The sequence below is a fragment of the Equus caballus genome, chromosome 18 (genome assembly GCF_041296265.1).
Source record: "Equus caballus isolate H_3958 breed thoroughbred chromosome 18, TB-T2T, whole genome shotgun sequence".
Lineage (NCBI taxonomy): Eukaryota > Metazoa > Chordata > Mammalia > Perissodactyla > Equidae > Equus > Equus caballus.
Window position 1 is genome coordinate 82,087,461 of NC_091701.1, and position 17,716 is coordinate 82,105,176.

Consider the following 17,716-nt stretch of genomic DNA (forward strand, 5'->3'; position numbering starts at 1 on the left):
GAGAGGCTCTGTCACAGTCGGTTAAGGCTGCTCTAATGAAATGCCACAGACTGAGAGGCTTAAACAACAAACATTTACTTCTCACAGTTCTGGGAGAGTCCAGGGACCCTTCCAAGGAGGCTGGGAAGTCCAAGATCACGGTGCTGGTGGATTCGGAGTCATTGAGACCTCTCTTCCCGGTTTCAGATGGCCATCTTCTCCTTATGTCCTCACGTGGCCTTTCGTCGATGTGTACACGTAGGGGGAGAGAAAGATCTCATTTCCAATCTTTGTTTTATAAGGGCATTCATCCCCTTGTGAGGTCCCACCCACATGGCCTCATCTAACCCTAATTACCTCCCAAAGGCCTCACCTCCAAAAACCATCGTGTTGGGCTTAGGGCTTCAACATAAGAATGGGGGGGGGCCACAAACATTCAGTCCATAGCAGGCTCCCCTGCCACTTTGTAATAATGACAAGAACCAGTGTAAGACTGGGGCGCTAGACATCTCTTTCTAGGGAGCCCGGGCCCTTTCAGCTGTGATGAGCAGCTGCTGATTTAGCCTGTCCCGACCTCGTCACTCTGCTGCTGCTGCACTTTGCTCTCTTCCCTTGCTGTGGACAGTTTTAGAAGGACTATCAGTTAAGGCTTCTCACCCTCACCCAGCCAAGAGCTGGGTATAGGGCCCAAGCTGGGTCCACCAGATTTTCAAGGGAATTTTAATCCTGAACAGAACAGGGACATAAATTGAAGAGAAAACACTAGTACTTCCCTGAAGAGACTGTCCATTACTTCCTGCTACTTAAGTTCTCGGGTTCCAGCACTCTCCTATACTTGGTCTTCAGCTTTGGCTTTTACTAAATGACTACTACATATCCTTCACTTAATTGCATTTTTCCCTTGTGAGTTTCCAGGTTAATATCTGTACCTTGCAATAAAAGGACCCTAAATTATACACTTTTTAAACAATGAAGCTCAGAGTCCTACACCTGCTTTCACCACTGAGGCCTTGGAATATGTGTATGTTATACATCCTAGCTAACCCCAGTAATCAGAGTGAAAAAGGCTCAAATAAATGCAAAGAAACCTCGGTCACCCTCTCTCTGGTCTGTCACATCATTCTCAGGTCAAAAACACAAATGGCAGCTGCAGAGGCCAAAGAAAAAGAATCTTAACAAAAACCCTATCTGTCTTAACAAGCATGAGTGAAATAAAGGAAACTATGTTCATAGCACCTGACTCCCACAATCACTGTGGGTCAGCCATCAATATGGAGATAGAAAGGAAATAATTGGCAAAGGCTCCTTGAAATTTCTGCCTACAGCCTCCCCTGGGAGGCCTGGGGGAGAATCAATGGCATTTGAACAGCCCGGGCTCAGTAACGCGAGCTGACGATCTAGTGTGTGATACAAACGACACTTCCCTCCAGGAACCACGCAAAGTACTTTGATCAGCCAAAAAGTCGCCACTGTAAGGAGGGAAGGGCTACAATAACCTCTCCTTCCTTGCTTCACCCCTGCTTGGCTGGCTCCTGCTGCCTGCCCCACCCTCGTGGCATCAGCAACGCCCTCCTGGTTGCTTCCACCTGCTCATCGATCACTGTGCCCGAACCCGGCTGATTAACAGAATCCCCGAGCTGAAGGCTGCCTGGGTTTCAAGTTGCTCTTGCTCACAGTTCACACTCCATGTGTGAGGAGCTCCCCCCATCCTTCAAATCCCTCTGTGAGTCTAGAAAGTGGGAAATCGGCTTTCAATTGTGTCTGGCTCCTCACTGACCGGTCAAACCCCAGGGTGCCCATGGAATATTTGATTAGTTGTAAACTCAAAACAACCATCACAAAGAAAGATAAAAGGTTAAAACCAGCAGCAAGGCCCCCGAGCAAGCAAACAGCTTGAGAGATACGCATGGTGAGCTGAGAGGAGACGCAGACCCTCAGCAGAAGCCAGAGATCAAACGAGGCTCACTTCAGGCCCAGGGCAGAAAACTACAAATGGAGTAGGTTCCATCCCGAGAGGGCATTGCGGGTGCGGTCTCCTCCACACCCCACCGCCAGCCCTGGCATCCTCTCTGGGGTTCCGTCTTACCTGCCGGCATGCTGTGTTTCCCTTGGTCCCCTCACTTCTGGCTGAGACAAATGCCCTGTTACTAGGAAGTGCGGGTACTAGTGTCATCCACAGACAACGTCTTCAAGGCAATAATCATAAGAAACCTTCTTGGGGCATCAGACCCTGAGGGCTTTGGGTTTGCCCCTTTGCGCCTGTATGCAAACCCATTTGTACTACAAATGGCCAAACACACCCTTTAACATGTTTTCAGAATCTAAAGGCTGGAATATGACCAGGTGATGCCTCCCTTGTGGGGCCATCCTACATCAATTAGTAATACTGGTCCACGTGGCGTATAAAGACTCAGCCCTTGTGCCCTGATTCGAGGTATCTCTGAAAATCCATTCCAGCTCCAGGGTGGCCCTGTAAAAAGCGGTAGGAAAATGCTGTGACTGCGTTGCCATTCAGCGTCTCACTCTGCTCAATCCTGTTTTATCTAGTCCCTCAACAGTGTTGATCCCGAGAGCACTCCCCATAAACTTATTGCGTTAAAATTAAAAAAAAAAAGCTGAAGTACACTAAAGTGGTCTTGAAACCCAAGCTCCCACCCAGCCACTGTGGAAACTGCTCTGTGATGTCCTTCAGAGAGAATCTAGTGCCCTTCCTGAGCCTTCCCAGCGCTGGGTTCCACATTCTCAGGCAGGAGTTAAGAGGAGGTGGTGCCACGCTGGGGAGGGCAAATCTCTGACACCAGACTAGCCACTGAACTCTGTACAGTGATGAACTAGGGGCCAGAAAAGAGAAGAGCTACTTGGAAAGGGCAAAAGGATGATGGGTAAAGGTATTGAAATGTGATGGGGCAGTAAGTTGAGTGTCCAAAAGCTGGCAGAGAAGAACCACTGAATGGTACTCAGGCATCATTTTCCTTACAAAGTTGAGCTAATAAAGGAACGAATGCAGTGGGCCATCATGCCAGGAGTAGTGTAGAAACAACACAGGGAATTTACGATAAAAGGCCAAGGAAATGGGCAAGAAAAAAGGAGCTAAGAATACAAGGACACTGAGGAGCGAACGTTAATGAGCGTCACGTCCCTGGCTTATCTCCTTTGCACACTGAGCGCCCGGAGGGTTCCAGCAGAGCACGGCGATGACGCCTGACACAGAGAGAGTTTGGTTTGTCACATATCTAACATGGTAGGGAAAGTAGAAGGAGAGGCTCTGAAACATGGAGTCAGCCAATTTCTACTAGTCAGTCAGGATGCTAATCTTTTACTTATGTCTGCAGACGTGGTCATCAGACTTATGACAATGGCCTCAGCTGCTCTGGGCCATGCCAAGATGAAGAACAAGGGGGCCCAGGATGAGATGGCACGGGCCTTCTTTTGGTGGGAGAACCTTCATGAAGGAGTTTCAACTGACATCAGAGTACGGATCGTGTGTTCCATGTCCAGGACGAGACGATGGGGAGTGGTGAGAACCTCTCCCAGGCTCCACCTAGAAAAATCACTTTCAAGCATTTTGCTGGGGTACCTATTGTGTTTGTGACTAAATTTGACTCCCAGCCTGCCAGTTTGCAGCCCCCGTTCTGACAGATGAAGATCCGCCCAGATTACCTCCAGCAATTGCCTGCTGCTGCCGTTACTCCCGCGGCAATTGGATCAGAGGCCTCAAGATAGGTTATGTTTTATTCCACGTCACATACCCCTCTCTGTGTCTTTGCTGCCACTACCCTATCACCACTTCCAGCTCAGAAAACTCAGTCCGTGTAACTGCCAAGAGGGAGGGGAAGAAAGTGAGCGGGTGGAAAAGGAAAAATGTTGAATAACATTAAGCAGAAAACGCAGGTGAAGATCTCCCAGATGGTTCCAAGGTAACCCTCAGCTCCTTGTAGGAAATCAGACCTCAGCACCTGAAGACAGCTTCCTCCTTCTGGAAGAAAAGGAGAGCGTGGTCATCTCCTGAGCACCTGGACGGTACCAGGCAAATTCTGTGCCCACAGGGCCAGCGGAAAGCGGGGTGGGGATGAGACGCGCAGACTCTCACTCTCAGGCCACTTAATCTATAGCTGCTCAGCCGATTTTCCTTCTTTCATAAGTCACTATGCCTGTGAAAGCGGGAAACAGTCGCCAAAGGGACGATCCACATATTAAATGTTTGGAGCCAATAGTAATACAGAACAAAACTGAGAAAACACAGGCTTCAACTGTGAGAACGTGGATGAGAAATTCACTGCTGCTCCCAAAGCTCCCGGCAAGGCTTTGTCTGACTGATGCCCACACTGCCTGTTCCCTGAGGCCGGGGCCAAGGGCCATCCAGGCACCAGGTGGAGACAGAAGTGGGAAGAAAAGCAACCGACTCAAAATCAAAGCCTAATGGAGCCATTTCCAACGGGACCACCCAAACCTCACACTGGGAAGGAAATGGCAGATTTAAGCAGAAAGATCTTCTAAATTGTTTCTCATTCATTTTACAAAGGGACTGAGGCCAACCGTGGGTCCACGATGAGACCAAGTTTATGTGCCAATTATGACTTCAGAGGTCGAGGATGTTGAGAATATCATAGCATCCTTTCTTTTTTCTTTGAGGAAGATTGGCCCTGAGCTAACATCCATGCCCATCTTTCTCTACTTTGTATGTGGGACACCTGCCACAGCATGGCTTGACAAGCAGTGTGTATAGGTCCACGACTGGGATCTGAACCGGCAAACCCTGGGCCTCGGAAGCAGGATGCACAAACTCACTCACTGTGCCACCGGGCCAGCCCCTCATAGCTTCCATTCGGAACTTCACCGCCGATTTGTTAATAATTTTGCCTCATTCTGAGATTATTTGTGCCTCAGCCTCTTCCTCATTTTCATACATCTCTTAACTCCTAAAACTCTCCATTCATTTATTTCACAAATTTGTGTGTCCCCAGCCCTGTTCTACGTGCTGGAGATAAAGTGGAGAACGGTCAGTAGAGACCAGGACGGAGAAAAAAGAGGCACTTTTGTCCCAAAGGGAAGATGTTTGGAACCGTTAACTGGCCAAGAATGTCAAACTTATCAACCTCCTTCATTGAAGTTAATTTTTCCACATAACTTCAGTCATCTTACTCCTCTTCACAAAAGTTCTTACGTAAAAAGAACTTGGGCTTCTTAGAAGCCAGATCCAGACGTATGGGCTCTGCTACATATCAGTATTACTGTTATCACAGTGTTAAAACCACCAATGCCAAAGCAGGTCACTGTCATTGCTCGCACCCACCCCTTGACCTCTGGACACCAGCCTGCATTAGGATCTAGCATCGCCTGCATTAGGATCTAGCATCACCTGCACCCATCACTGAGCGGCACCAAATGGAGTTAGAGACAGACGGGCAACAAGGGAAAGGAAAAGAACAAAAGGGAAAGAACGGAGAAATGGCCAGGAGGGAGTAAAATAATACTAGTAAAAAAGAAAGAGAGAAGATAGAGCTGGAGATGGAACAGAGATCTTGTGTGTCGGAATAATGGGACAACAGGTGCTGGGACCAGGCAGAGAACGGAGACACCAAGAGCACTCCATCTGGGAGGTACTCACTCTCAAAGCCATGTGAGCGCCCTTCCTAATCCCAGCGCTGGCGCCCAGGGCCCCTGAGGAGCCACATCGGTGCCACTGGTCCCCAGCATGGCCCTGGACACGTGCGATGCCGTCTTCCATTCACCCTGCCTGCAGGGAGAGGCAGAACTGCTGGGACACTCTCGTCCCCTCTCCTCCTCTGTTCAGAGTTGCTGAGCTGTGAGCACTTACGGGATTGCTGACTGCATCACGGGTGTGCCTTCTGGATCTCCAGCGGGCACACGAGCTATGTGTCTAAGGGTCCGCAAGGCCAAGTCCGCATGGACTGACACAGGAGGTGCCAGTCCAATGGCTAAGCGGACAGTTGATCAGCTGGTTGGCTGTGATGCTGCCGCTCAGCTGTGGAGCTAGAAATAGAGATAACGACCTTCAGCTCATGATCTGCAGGCCGCCCACGTCAACCTCAGCCCATAAGTACAGGAGCTGCCACCATCACAGTTCCTCTAAGCAACCACATCGTCACACACAACACGGGAAGGGACAGGACGGGAGCTGAGGGTGACATTAATGAGGTATTAGAGGCCTCAGTGGACAACAACAGACAGAGACAAGCAGAAATCAAGGAACTCTCCCTGTGGGAAGGAGAATGAGATTTGAGAAAACTGAGAAACTATTGTCTTTACTTCAACAAGAAAGCGCCCAGATTGCCATCTACCTCCACCAACAGGAGGGAGGGGTCCTCTGTGTGTGCTGCCGAGATTCAAAAGAACCAATCTCCATGGAAAACTCTCGATTCCCAATCCAGGCAGCGTGCTTTAGTTGGGATGTTAAATTACAGCCATTGAGTCTCTTTATGTGTATAAATAGTCCTGTAAGCACTGGGAGGGCTAATGACTGGCTAGCGCCTGTCTGGGGCACCTCACGCTGCCTGGTCCCGTACGCCAGCCTGGCCCATCGGCAGGGTGAACACAATCTGGCCCGGGCAGGTATGTCATGAACAACTGTAGGCGTCTGGGACATTCACCCTCAAACACCATTCACTTGATCACAGTACACTCCGGTGTGCTCTGATCTCGGCGCCATTCCTGGACCCCTGGATCTGCAACCTTTTCAGGCCGTGCTCTTAGACTCCTGTCTGGGTGAGATCTCGCCAGTGCTCGCCCTCAGCCGCCCCTCCTCTTCCCAGCCCTGTGTTGCCTCCCGCAGGACATGCCGTGTGGCCGGCATCCTGCCTGAGCCTGCCCTGGTGGCCCTGTGCTGCAGTGACTGGACACCGGGAAGCCACTTACACACCAGCAAACAGAAACAGCAGACTTACCACCATTTCCGCTGGCCTGGAGCGAGGTCTGGATGTGGCTGCAGGTGACACTAGGCAAACCCCGTGCCTGCTGTCATTTCCTTCAACTGATTTCCCCAGAGGGCTGAGGGGCCTTTAGGAAATACAGGATTTCTGCGTACCATTGGGGTTCACTCACAGGGACACACTGACAGAGGAGGAGGAAAGGGAGAAGGGAGACACCCCAAATGTGTCTTCCGGGAGGGAGGGAGGGCCCCTGACAAGGCCACGCTGTGAGGGACAGACCTGGAATGTGAACCCAACTTAGCAACAGTCCCCCAAATCTCAGGGAAACCCTGGTTCTGACTCAAGCTGGTAGCAGATATTTGACCTCTCCACCTCAGCTGCCGTCTGTGCAGAGAGAGAAAGGGTACAAAGTGTGAAATGAAGGGCTGTCTAGGTAAAGCCTGTGGTCCCCGGGGCTCAGGCACTGTGCTGTGGGACCCCGGCTGGACGTGATGCAGCGGGAGAGGGGCTCCTCTTCTTTTGGCCAAAACCTGGCCGGCTGTGAAGGCCTGTGCAACTGAGGGGCGGTGGTGCTGGGGCAGCGGCCAGCTGGGCCCTGGAGCCAGGGAGAGTGGTGGCTCAGCTCGGAGCCCCGGAGGCCCGAGCACTGGGCTGTGGGGGCCGGGTGTGATACCCCTTGGGGATGCGGGCACCTGCTTTGGTGAAAGGGTGCAGGGCATGAAGGGAAAGCCGGCAAGCTTTGATGGAGCTGGTGGAGACGCAGGCACCCAACAAAATGAGACCTTATTCTTGCTCCCCTGCCGGGAAGCCGGGGCATCTTTTAGTTACTCCAGAGTACCAAATACTCTTGTCCCTTTTCAGTGGTGTCAGGAGACTCCCGATCTCCAGGGCCGGTGTCCTTCTGTCCAGTGATCAGCCCCTGAGCCTCCATCGTGGCAGGGAAGTAGGCTCTCCCTGTGCAGAGAAATAGGAAGCAGTTGTAATCCCCTGTCCACACTGGCCCCTGGCCCTCCTCGTGAAAGCCCCTCCTTGCTCTAGCAAGGACACCAGGAGCCTTCACCCTCCACGTGCATCCACCCTGAGCCTTGTCGTCTGACACAGACACAGGTTGTCTCTGCTGCGCTCTACGCACCTCCTGCCAGAGGGGAAAACGAGGGGCCCTGACCACGTGACCTTTTCCTGTTTCTGATCATCCCAGACACGCGTCCGGTTTCCTCTCTGGCCCTCCCAGCTCACAATCTGTTTCCTTCTGTGGCGAAGTCGGGCACGTCCCACTGCTGGGGGTGGAGAGCCAGGAATCCCGAGTGGAGGCCCGAGGACGCCCAGTCTCTGCTGCTTCCCCCACAGGACCCTCCGCCTGGTGGGACCCGACGCGGACCCCGCCGAGCTCTGCGTCCATGACTGGTGCCCTCAGGAACGCGTCCGTGGGAAGCAGGGAAAGTTTCAAACATGGTGGAATGGAGTCGTCGGATCTTTCTTTCTATGCCGGATTGCAGGCGGCCCCGAGGCTGGCCAACCGCACGAGTGAGTAGGCACAGAGCGCCACAGTGCTGAGTCACTGCCATCTGTTTTGGACCCGAGCTGCTCGGGGTAGGGACAGGAATGGGGCTCCCAGTGAGTCCTCGTATAGCTGGGGCCTCAGAGTATTTTTCTAATAGATGAAATTTGGAAGGAATTTGGATATTTTATGCTGTGGAGGGCGGCTGCTGAGGGAAATGGTTGGAGAAAAGAAACACTCAGTTCAAATGACTCCAAAGGACACTTTACTGACCTAAGCGTTTGTGAGGCCAAATGGCTCCGTCCACTCTCGGCTGCCGGAAGTAGATACACTGCAGCCACAGGCCACTGTCTGCAGCCAAGTGTGGAGGAAGGACTTGGCCGGGACGGCAGTGGGGCAGGACCCGGGCCGGGTAGGGCGCTCCATCCCACTCCGTGAGGCCCCGGGACAGGCTGTTAACCCCCGCGGTAGCCTCTGAATTCTGTGTTTCCACAGAAAGTTCCCCATCATCTGGATGTCGTGAATGACTTTACATACCCAGGACGACCTGTGCATCTTTTGAAAAGTAGAAGAGCTTCTCTGTTGGAACGAACACTTTCTCCTTTCGCTGTAGCCTTGAATTTCTCGGGATGCAGAAGCGCTGCGCTGCTCCCAGGCACGCACGAGGCCCGGCGCCCAGCATTCCTCACTTTTTAAGGAGTTCTCTAAGACACCCGCAGCGCAAGCTCTTCATTCTGAATCATTTTAATTCTGTTCCAAAAAAAAAAAGAGCCCTTCGATTTAACATGGTTTTCACCAGATGCCCGCAGGTTGGGAGCTGATGCTGCTGCCTTTGGGCTCAGCCCGGCATGCGAGGTGGAGTCGGGGAGTGCTTGGGGGCATGCGGGGGTCAGGAGGCACTGGGGGTCCTGCGGCTCCCTCTGGCCACAGACAAGTCTGCTCAGCTCTGTGGACAGCAGTGTTCCCAGGGGTCCATTCCTGCCACTCCCCAGTCACCGCAGCTGTGTGTCCAAGGATGTGCTGGATCTTACGACCAACTCGAGGGCTGTGGACTGAGGGAAAGGCACTTCTAGGCCTTGCACACGCTCTTTATGCCCTCGCCTGGAAAGGGACTGTGGCAATGAGCAATCCCCCTTTCGTAGCGGGATTGCAAACTGCCCCCAGGCCTTCACTTTCCCTGCAGACACACCTTTGCAACATGACTTTGCATCTCCTCCCATCAATAAGTGGAGTTAATTTCCCCGCCCTGCCCTTTAAATCTGGGTTGGGCTTGTGACTCACTCTGGTGAGAGAATACGATGTGAGTGATGGCTGCCAGTTCTAAGCCTCAGGCTCAGGAGGCTTCGAGCTCTTCCGCTCTTCCTCTCGGACGCTGTGATTACCAACTGACCAAGCTGCACACTTAGACGGAAGAGACGTGGCCCAATCCCCCGTCACCCTTGCTGACAGCAAAACAGCTGTCGGACTTCGGAGGGAGGCCGTCCTAGACCAAGTGGCCTTCGGCCAACCTGCCAGCTGAACACAGATGCATGAGTGAGCCAAACCAAGATCAACCAGAGCTGGCCCAAGTCAGCAGAACTGCCCAGCTGACCCGTAGACTTGTGAGCAATAAGAAGTGCTTGTTGTTTTAAGTCACTAAGTGTTGGAGTGACTCCTTACACAGCAACAGCCAACTGATAGACTCCCTCACTTAAGGGCGCGGGTGCACACCTGACAGGCAGTGTCACACTGCCCTCCGGCATTCACAGGCTCATTCACCCCTCAGATATTGGTTGAATGCCTACCTTATAACAGGCCTTGTTTCAGGCTCAGAGGATGCACTGTCCCCACTCTCTCGGCGTTTGCATTCCACTGGGTGAAGACAAACCACAAAGAAATAAATCAGTAAATAAATAAGAAAAATACCAGCTAGCAGTAAGCAATATCCAGACCATTTAAAATGGCCTATGATAGAGAGTACCCCTGGGGTCCCTTTAGGCTGATGGCCATGGAAGCTTCGTGGAAGAGACATGCAGACCAAGGTCTGGACGTCGCGTAGAGGAGCCATGTGAGGACGGAGGGAAGAGCAGTGCGAGAGCCCCAAGGCTGGGATGTGGGCGTCTCAGACAGAAAGAAGACGGGGTCTGGAGCCCCTGGGGAAGGAGAGGAGGGGAAGGAGAGAGCGTGGAGGGCTGTTAAACCAGGAGAACTTAGATTATATGCTAAATGCACTAAGCAAGCTATCATCATTTTTTAAAACAACAGAGAATAACATAATCTGATTAATGCTTAGATGACTCCCCCTGGCTGACGGGCATAGAGAGGTTATTAAGGGCACATGCGGAAGAAGGGCATCAGCTAAGAAGGCCCTGCAGTGACGTAGCCGGACCAAGGTTATAGCAATGGAGGTGAAGAGGACTATGTCTTAGGGGAAGACATGACAGGACTTGGGATGACCTGGCTGTGGGAGATACAGAGGAATCTAGGGTGACGCCGAGACATTTGTTCAGTAAGTGGATGGACCAAAATGGAAGAGACAAGAGGAGGGGCAGGCCTGAGGGCAGGGCAGTGGGAGTCTGCGATGTCTGTTAGGACAGGGAGAGGCAAGGGCGTGGAAGGTGTCGACGAAAATAATCCATAACCAATCTATAAATGAAAATTTGGGTCAGTTTATTCTGAGCTGAAATCTGAGGACCATGGCCCAGGGCCTTTCTTCCCAAAGGAAGAAAGGGTACCGAAGAAGTGGGGTCCACAGAGTGATTATATACCCCCAAACAGGGTGTTTCACATATGATTGAAATGTCCCTCCCACAATGGTCACAAGATTGCCCTGTCAGCACAGCGCTTGATGGACACAGCAGGAGGCAAGTCTGTTGTCTGGAGCTGGGCGGTCACAGGTGAGCGCAGCAATCAGTTCCTAGCCTAAGGAAAGATGCTTAATCCTTAAGGAGATGCCAATGTTGGGAGGGGGAGGGAAGTTGCACCTTTATCTCAAGGGCCTTTGTTCTTGCCATAGGGAATATCTAAAGCAGATACACAATGCATGCTCAACAGCCACGGTCAGGCCCTTTTGGAAAGACAAGGTCAGGCTGAATTAGGTTTATACCAAATGGCTTCCTCATATTCTCCAATATATCCTATTGCTTGCCACATGGGCCTGGGGGCCTGGGGAGGGGTCAGCACTGGAGGAGTAGTTTGGGGGTCACTGGCATGAAGATGACGTAAGCGTTGGACAGAATGTGGCCACCCAAGGACAGTGATTAGCAGAGATGGGAGCCCAGGACAGAGACCTGGGCACACCTACATTTACGGGTTGAGCAGCCTAGAAGGAGCCAGCAAGGAGCCTGAGAAGGAATAACCAGTTAAGGCAGGCACAAAGGAGGAGGCCCATACGGTGACACTGAAACCAGGAGGGCAGAACAGGCAAGAAGAGGACGTGGGCAACTGTGTCGGGTGCTCCTGACTGCTATGGAGGACAGGGACCTTCCTGCAGCTGGTGAATTTGGCAAACATTCGAATGCCTTTTGCCCTCTTCAGGCCGACAACACATCCCAGGACATCAGCTGGATTGTGAAGTTCTCTTCCGGCTCCTGTCCCTGGGTGCTGGACTGACTCGCTACCAACTGCCGGCACCCGTCCTACACACGCCTGCCCTCATAGGTTCAGTCATTCCCCAAACTCCACCACAATCCAGGGGCCCAGAATTCCAATGACCCATCAGGGTAGTCAGCAGGGATTCTCTGGAAACTGTCTGCTCCACAGGGACAAAGATGGCGTCCGTCTTGCCTGCACTGTGTCCCAGTGCCCAGCACAGCGCCCAGCCACAGAGAAGTTCAAACACCGAGGACGAGAAGGGATGTTAGAGTCCCCATCTGAACTCCCGCCGTTGGCGCTGCATGTGGCTTCTCCTGGGACCCAGGCTGCCACCACCTTATCCCCCTGTGTACCGATATGAGGCATCTTTTCAATGTCCCCCAAACTGAGGTTTCTCGGGGTTGGGGTTCTGTCTTGCTGAGGCCAGGTCCCCAGTACAGCTGCTGACTTCTCTGATGTGGACTTCTGATTGGCTGGCAGGGCTTTCCTGGTGTCCTGCCCACCTGCAGAGCTGGGACATCCCCTTAACTATGCTTAAGGGTCTCATCTCCCAGGACCTTGCCTTGAAGACTGTGTGAGTATTTATCGCTGTGGAATTTTTCAGCTGCTTTGTGTTCGGCCCACACGTGTGCAAGGTCTGAATGCCTGGATGCTAGGATGAGTTTGTGTCAGCTTGACCTGAAATGTTGTCTGTGTCTAAAAGTCAAGGTTATAATACCCGGCACCGATATCTGGGAACGTCCATGTGACTCTTTGACCCTAAAAGGGCATTACTTTTAGCCTGTGCGTCTGACCTGGATGCTTGCGTGCGACTCAGTATCTGAGTGTGCACTTCCAGCAGCTCACCTGGAGCCCCTCTCAAAGGAGGGCGTTCGGTGGCCGTTCCAGACGGCCTGGGCCAGCGCACCTGCTGATCCCACTGCAGTTCCGTGTGCCGGGACAGCCAGGCGTGAGGGTGCAGAGCACGGAAAGTTCACCTCATTTGACCTGAGCTAAAGGTTACCCTTTTCCACCTTTAAAATAATTTCACATTCAATCACTTTTTCCCAACTTCAAAAGGCTTTAGTGATTATTCTGAGCTTAGCTCCAGTCTTGCGCTACCCCCTCCTGCCGTGTGGAGCTCACGTTTGCTTGACCTGTGAAAGGAAAGGATCACAGGAGCAGAACCAGACTCTAGCTGAAGTCAAGGCGCAGATCGAGCGTGAGGCTGAGATCAAGCCTGACGCTGAATACGCGTCCCCACCTCCAACGGGCTCCCTGGCGCGCAGACGCTGAACAAATGCTTCCGATGAAGGCCCCTCTGTCTTAAAAGGAAAGTAAATTGTTCTGACAATACCTCCTCTTCGCGAAACTGCTGGCTACCATCTAGAAGCCTGTGATCCTCCAGGTGTTTGCAAATTGATTGTTCAATATTTTGCATTCCTGTGTCCACATTTCCAGGGTCAGCAGTCACATCTACAGTTCCCAGGGTAGGCGATGTGTTTGTCTTTTGCTGGTCTCTGGGCATTTCATTGACTACACACACACGTACATATACACACACACTCACACACACATACACACACACATACACACTCACACATATGCATACATACACACACTCACACACATACATACACATACACATTCACACATATGCATACATAACACCCTCACACACATACCCACTCACACCACATGCATACATACACTTATACACACATGCACACACATATACACACATGCATGCATATACACACTCACACACATACTCACATACATATACACTCACACACATGCACACATGCACATACATATACACACATACATGCACACTCTCACACGCATGCATACATACACATGCTCACACACATTGCACCATCTTCTTTCTTTTCTAACCTCCAGTGCTGGTTCCAGTAGATCAGGGACTGCCGTGCTCTGGGAGACCTCTCCACCTTCAGGACTGAGCCACCAATCCCCCAGCAGCCAAAATATTAGCTGTGGGTGGCTCACAGCTGGGTCTCTCCCCAGGAAGTGCTCTAGAACGTGCCCCTCCCTGGCAGCAGCCCCATCTAATTAATTGGTCAATAGAGGGATGCAAGGGCCCCACCCCCTGGCCTCCACCTGGGACATCTCTGAAGGGCCATCTGAGCTCCAGAGCTCCAGGCCTGAGGCCTCTGTCCATCACGGATGGGTTTCTCCTCTGCCCCATCCTGCTTCCCTCACTCCCGCAAATCACCTGCGTGCAAATCTCCACCGCACTGCGTGTTGCCTGGGGAAGCTGGTCTGTGACTCCAACATTAGCACAACTCTCCATTAAAGTGTGTCTTTGGGTCATCTGTCCTGGCACCTCCACATCTAATCGAGAGGTGGAATATCCCCTGAGCTTTCTGCTGGATGATCAGGGATCTTTTCCTATTATCTTTTATGTCTTTCGTAAATTGAGTCACTGGTTTGTTTTGACCTGGAGAATCTTATCTGAAAATGGGTGTATTGGTTCAGATACTGGTTCTCTGTCAGCTGCACCCTTCCCACTTTGCATGGCATTCCAGGAGGTAATTTCAGATCTTGGAAATCAACAGCTCTTCCTTAAACTCCTCGATTTTCCTTTATCTAAATTTAGTTTCTTCTTCTGGTACTTGAATAATTTCCTTAGGGAATGTAAAGATCTCATAAATTCCTTTTTTATTTCTTTTATTCATGAGATTATTCCTAGTATTTCTATATAGTAATTTGAAATTTATTGAAATAAATTACAATAGCACCCATTTTTTTATAGCTCGTTATCACCAGGAATGCAATACATCATGGATTAAATCATGCTCTCCCAAAACATAACTACAACCAAGAAAAGGCAGGCGCTGGGTCACCAGAGTGCAATAGGAGAGAGTCAGCCATCTTTTCAGGGTAACCCAGCCAGTCCTCGCTCCCCTGCGGTCAGGAAAGGACAGATGTGCAGGGAGAGGGTGGGGAGGGCAGCAGGGAGCAGCGGATGGTCACACACTTGAGTGCTGGGGCTTGCCTGTGCCCTGGTGAAGTCTCTGGACTGGTGTCCAGCCACCCAGCCACATGAAGTCTCTTGTCCCCACCTCTGCACACAGTAAAGGGCACGTGGAGGAGGGAAAGAGTATCTACATAGACCTGCATACTTTAATTCTCCTCATTCATTCATTCATTCATTCAACAAACATCCTTGAGGACCCTGCATGGCGCTATGCCCAGCAGTGCTATACAAGGCACAGAACATCTCAGAAAACCATTCACGTCCCCTCTGTTCCCACCCCCATTCATGAGTGACGATGCACCTCTTGGTCATGAATCCGAAACCAGAAGAATAAAATGTTCCACTGCTTTTTTTCCTTTTGATAACTTTCCTTCTTTCATTAAAATTCGAAATTTCTTCTATTTCAGATCATCTGCCATGAGCATGGCCTCTGCTGTAGAAATCTCTAATCCTTCAATTAACTTTTCCTGCTGTAGCAAGATTAGGTCAAAAGACTGTCTTCTCTGGTTGAGCCAGAACCAAACAACGTTCCTAAGACTTTTCAACAACTTGCTTACACTCTGGTTTCCACAATGTTGGAAGTAAGGTGACTATTATACCTCCAGCTCGCGTCACAGTAGAAGTCTGTGGAAACCACCCAAAATGTCAGCCCCGCAATTCATGCACTACTGTGTTGATCCCCTTGTTTAGTCTGTCAAAGCCTCAGTTTCCTCATCTGTCAAATGGGACAACAGCTAACTTCAAGGATTTTATGGGGATCAGAGTGAATCCTGTGCTGAAGGATGCTCCCTGCCTGACACAGCATGCACACTCTGACTGGAGCCTCCGTCCACTTTTCTTGCTGGAGCCTCCGTCCACTTTTCTTGCTTGGGAACTCTTCTTTCATTCATTCAACAAACACACACTGCTTAAGTTGTGCAAGGCAGGGCTTCAGGCCCTGAGGCCCCAGACTGAACGAGCAGGACAGTGCACCTGGTCTTACACGGCTTCTGGTCTTGTGAGAGAGACAGATGGCAAACGAATGAAGAGACAGCGGTCGGTGGTGGGTGCTCAGTGTGAATGAACCGGGATGCCAACGGTAGGAAAGAAAGGAGGGGGGTCTGCTTTATGCTGAGCGGAAGGCAGGTCTCTCTGGGAAGTACACTTGAGCTGAGACCTAAATGACAAGGAGTTAAGCCCACTGAACACCTGAAAGAAGAGCTTTCTAGAAAGAAGGCAGAGCTGGGGAGAGCCCTGCTCCTGGCACGAGTGGACTTGCACGGCTTCACACAAGGCACAGGACAGCGGTGGGCAGAGCCCTGAGCACTCGGGGCCTCTTTGGTTGGAGTGAAGAGCTTGTATTTTCTCCTCAGTGCAACGAGGAGCCTGTGGAGAATTTAAAGCAAAGGCAGGAACGAGAACTGGCCTACGTGCCTGCCCACCGCCAGGAAGGGTAGTTTTGGGGCAACAAGAGTAGAGGGAGGAAGACCACACAGGAGGCTAACGTGGCCATGTGGGCGACGGATGCTGGTGGCCCGGACCGCCGTGGGAGCCATGGGACGGTCAGAGGCGCACAGGTGCCACGAGATCTTAGAGAACGAGTCAGCAGGACCTGCAGCTGGATTGAACTGAGGAGGGAGGTGAGGAAGAGCCAGAGATCAAGGAGGATTCCCAGGATTTGACGTGAGCCACGGAGGCGCCATTTACTGAGAAAACACCAGGGAAGGAGCACGCTTATGGGAGAAAATCCAGATTTCAGTTCTGGACACTGCAAGTTGGAGATGCCTATTAAACATACACGTGGATACGAGCAGGTGGCAGCATAGGCCTGGGCGCACAAGGGGGATGTCAGGGGAGGGTCAGGGCTGAGGATACAGAGATGTGTTTTAGGCTAATGAGGGTACTTAGAGCCACAGAACTGGGTGAGATTCCCAAAAGACCGGGTGTGGATGGAGGGGAAAAGGAGTCAAGGTGCAGGTCGCAGGACAAGCCAGCACTCGGAGGCCCAGTGGAGGGTTCTGAGGAGGAGGCACCCGAGCAGAAACACCAGGAGAGGGTGAAGCTGCAAGAGCAAAGAGGGCGTCAAGTGCAAGGGTCTGAGTCACAGTTTTTATAGCCACCAGGCTTGCTTCACAAACACCCCATTAACAGCAAACCAGCATTAAGGCCAATCACCAACCTGTCGACCCCAAGAGCCAAGTCAGTGTTCACTTCTCAAGTGTATCAGCGTACGGGGTGAATTGTGTCAACAAAATAAGGTATGTTGGAGTCTTAACCCTCAGTTCCTCAGAACGTGACCTAATTTGGATATGGGATCTTCACAGAGGCAATCGAGTTAAAACTAGACCTTTAAGGTGGGTTCTAATCCAGTATTACTGGTGGCCTTATAAGAAGAGGACACAGACACACACACACAGGGAGACGCCATGTGAAAATGAAGACAGAGATCAGGAGATGGAGCAGAAGCCAAGGAAGGCCACAGATTCCAGCAGGCACGGAAGCCGGGAGAAAGGCCCGGCACGGGTTCTCCTTCAAGCCCTCACAGGCCGAAGAAGGAACCCACATCTTGAACCAGACTTCTAGTCTCCAGAACTTGACACAATAAACTTGGGTGAAGCTCCCCAGTGTGTGGTACTTTGCTAGGCAGTCTTAAGAAACCAACATGGCCAGTAGGCCAGAAGGGCAGCCACAGGCCTCAGCACTCTCACGCTGGGGTCTCCCTTCCCCGTGTGCAAAAGACAAAGTAGGTTCTGAGACAGTGTTAGCACTGTGGGACACCTCCATGGGCTTGTTCTCAGTGTATGAAAATGGAAC

The 17,716-nt window shown here is 51.5% G+C and overlaps 2 long non-coding RNA genes across 2 annotated transcripts in view; one reads left to right on the forward strand and one right to left on the reverse strand.

Moving 5' to 3' along the window:
* Positions 1-59: 59 nt before the first annotated feature.
* The window catches only part of LOC138918825 (uncharacterized), a 140,440-nt gene continuing 122,783 nt past the window's right edge, over positions 60-17,716 (reverse strand). Inside the window, exons 4-6 of the long non-coding RNA XR_011428631.1 lie at positions 10,152-10,218; positions 8,905-9,117; positions 60-7,823 (exon numbers count right to left, since the gene is read on the reverse strand). This is a non-coding gene — a long non-coding RNA (uncharacterized lncRNA). The remainder of the gene's footprint in view (positions 7,824-8,904; positions 9,118-10,151; positions 10,219-17,716) is intronic.
* Positions 8,087-17,523, forward strand: LOC138918826 (uncharacterized). The gene is made up of 3 exons (XR_011428632.1): positions 8,087-8,393; positions 8,863-12,514; positions 15,331-17,523. It is a non-coding gene; the product is annotated as an uncharacterized lncRNA (long non-coding RNA).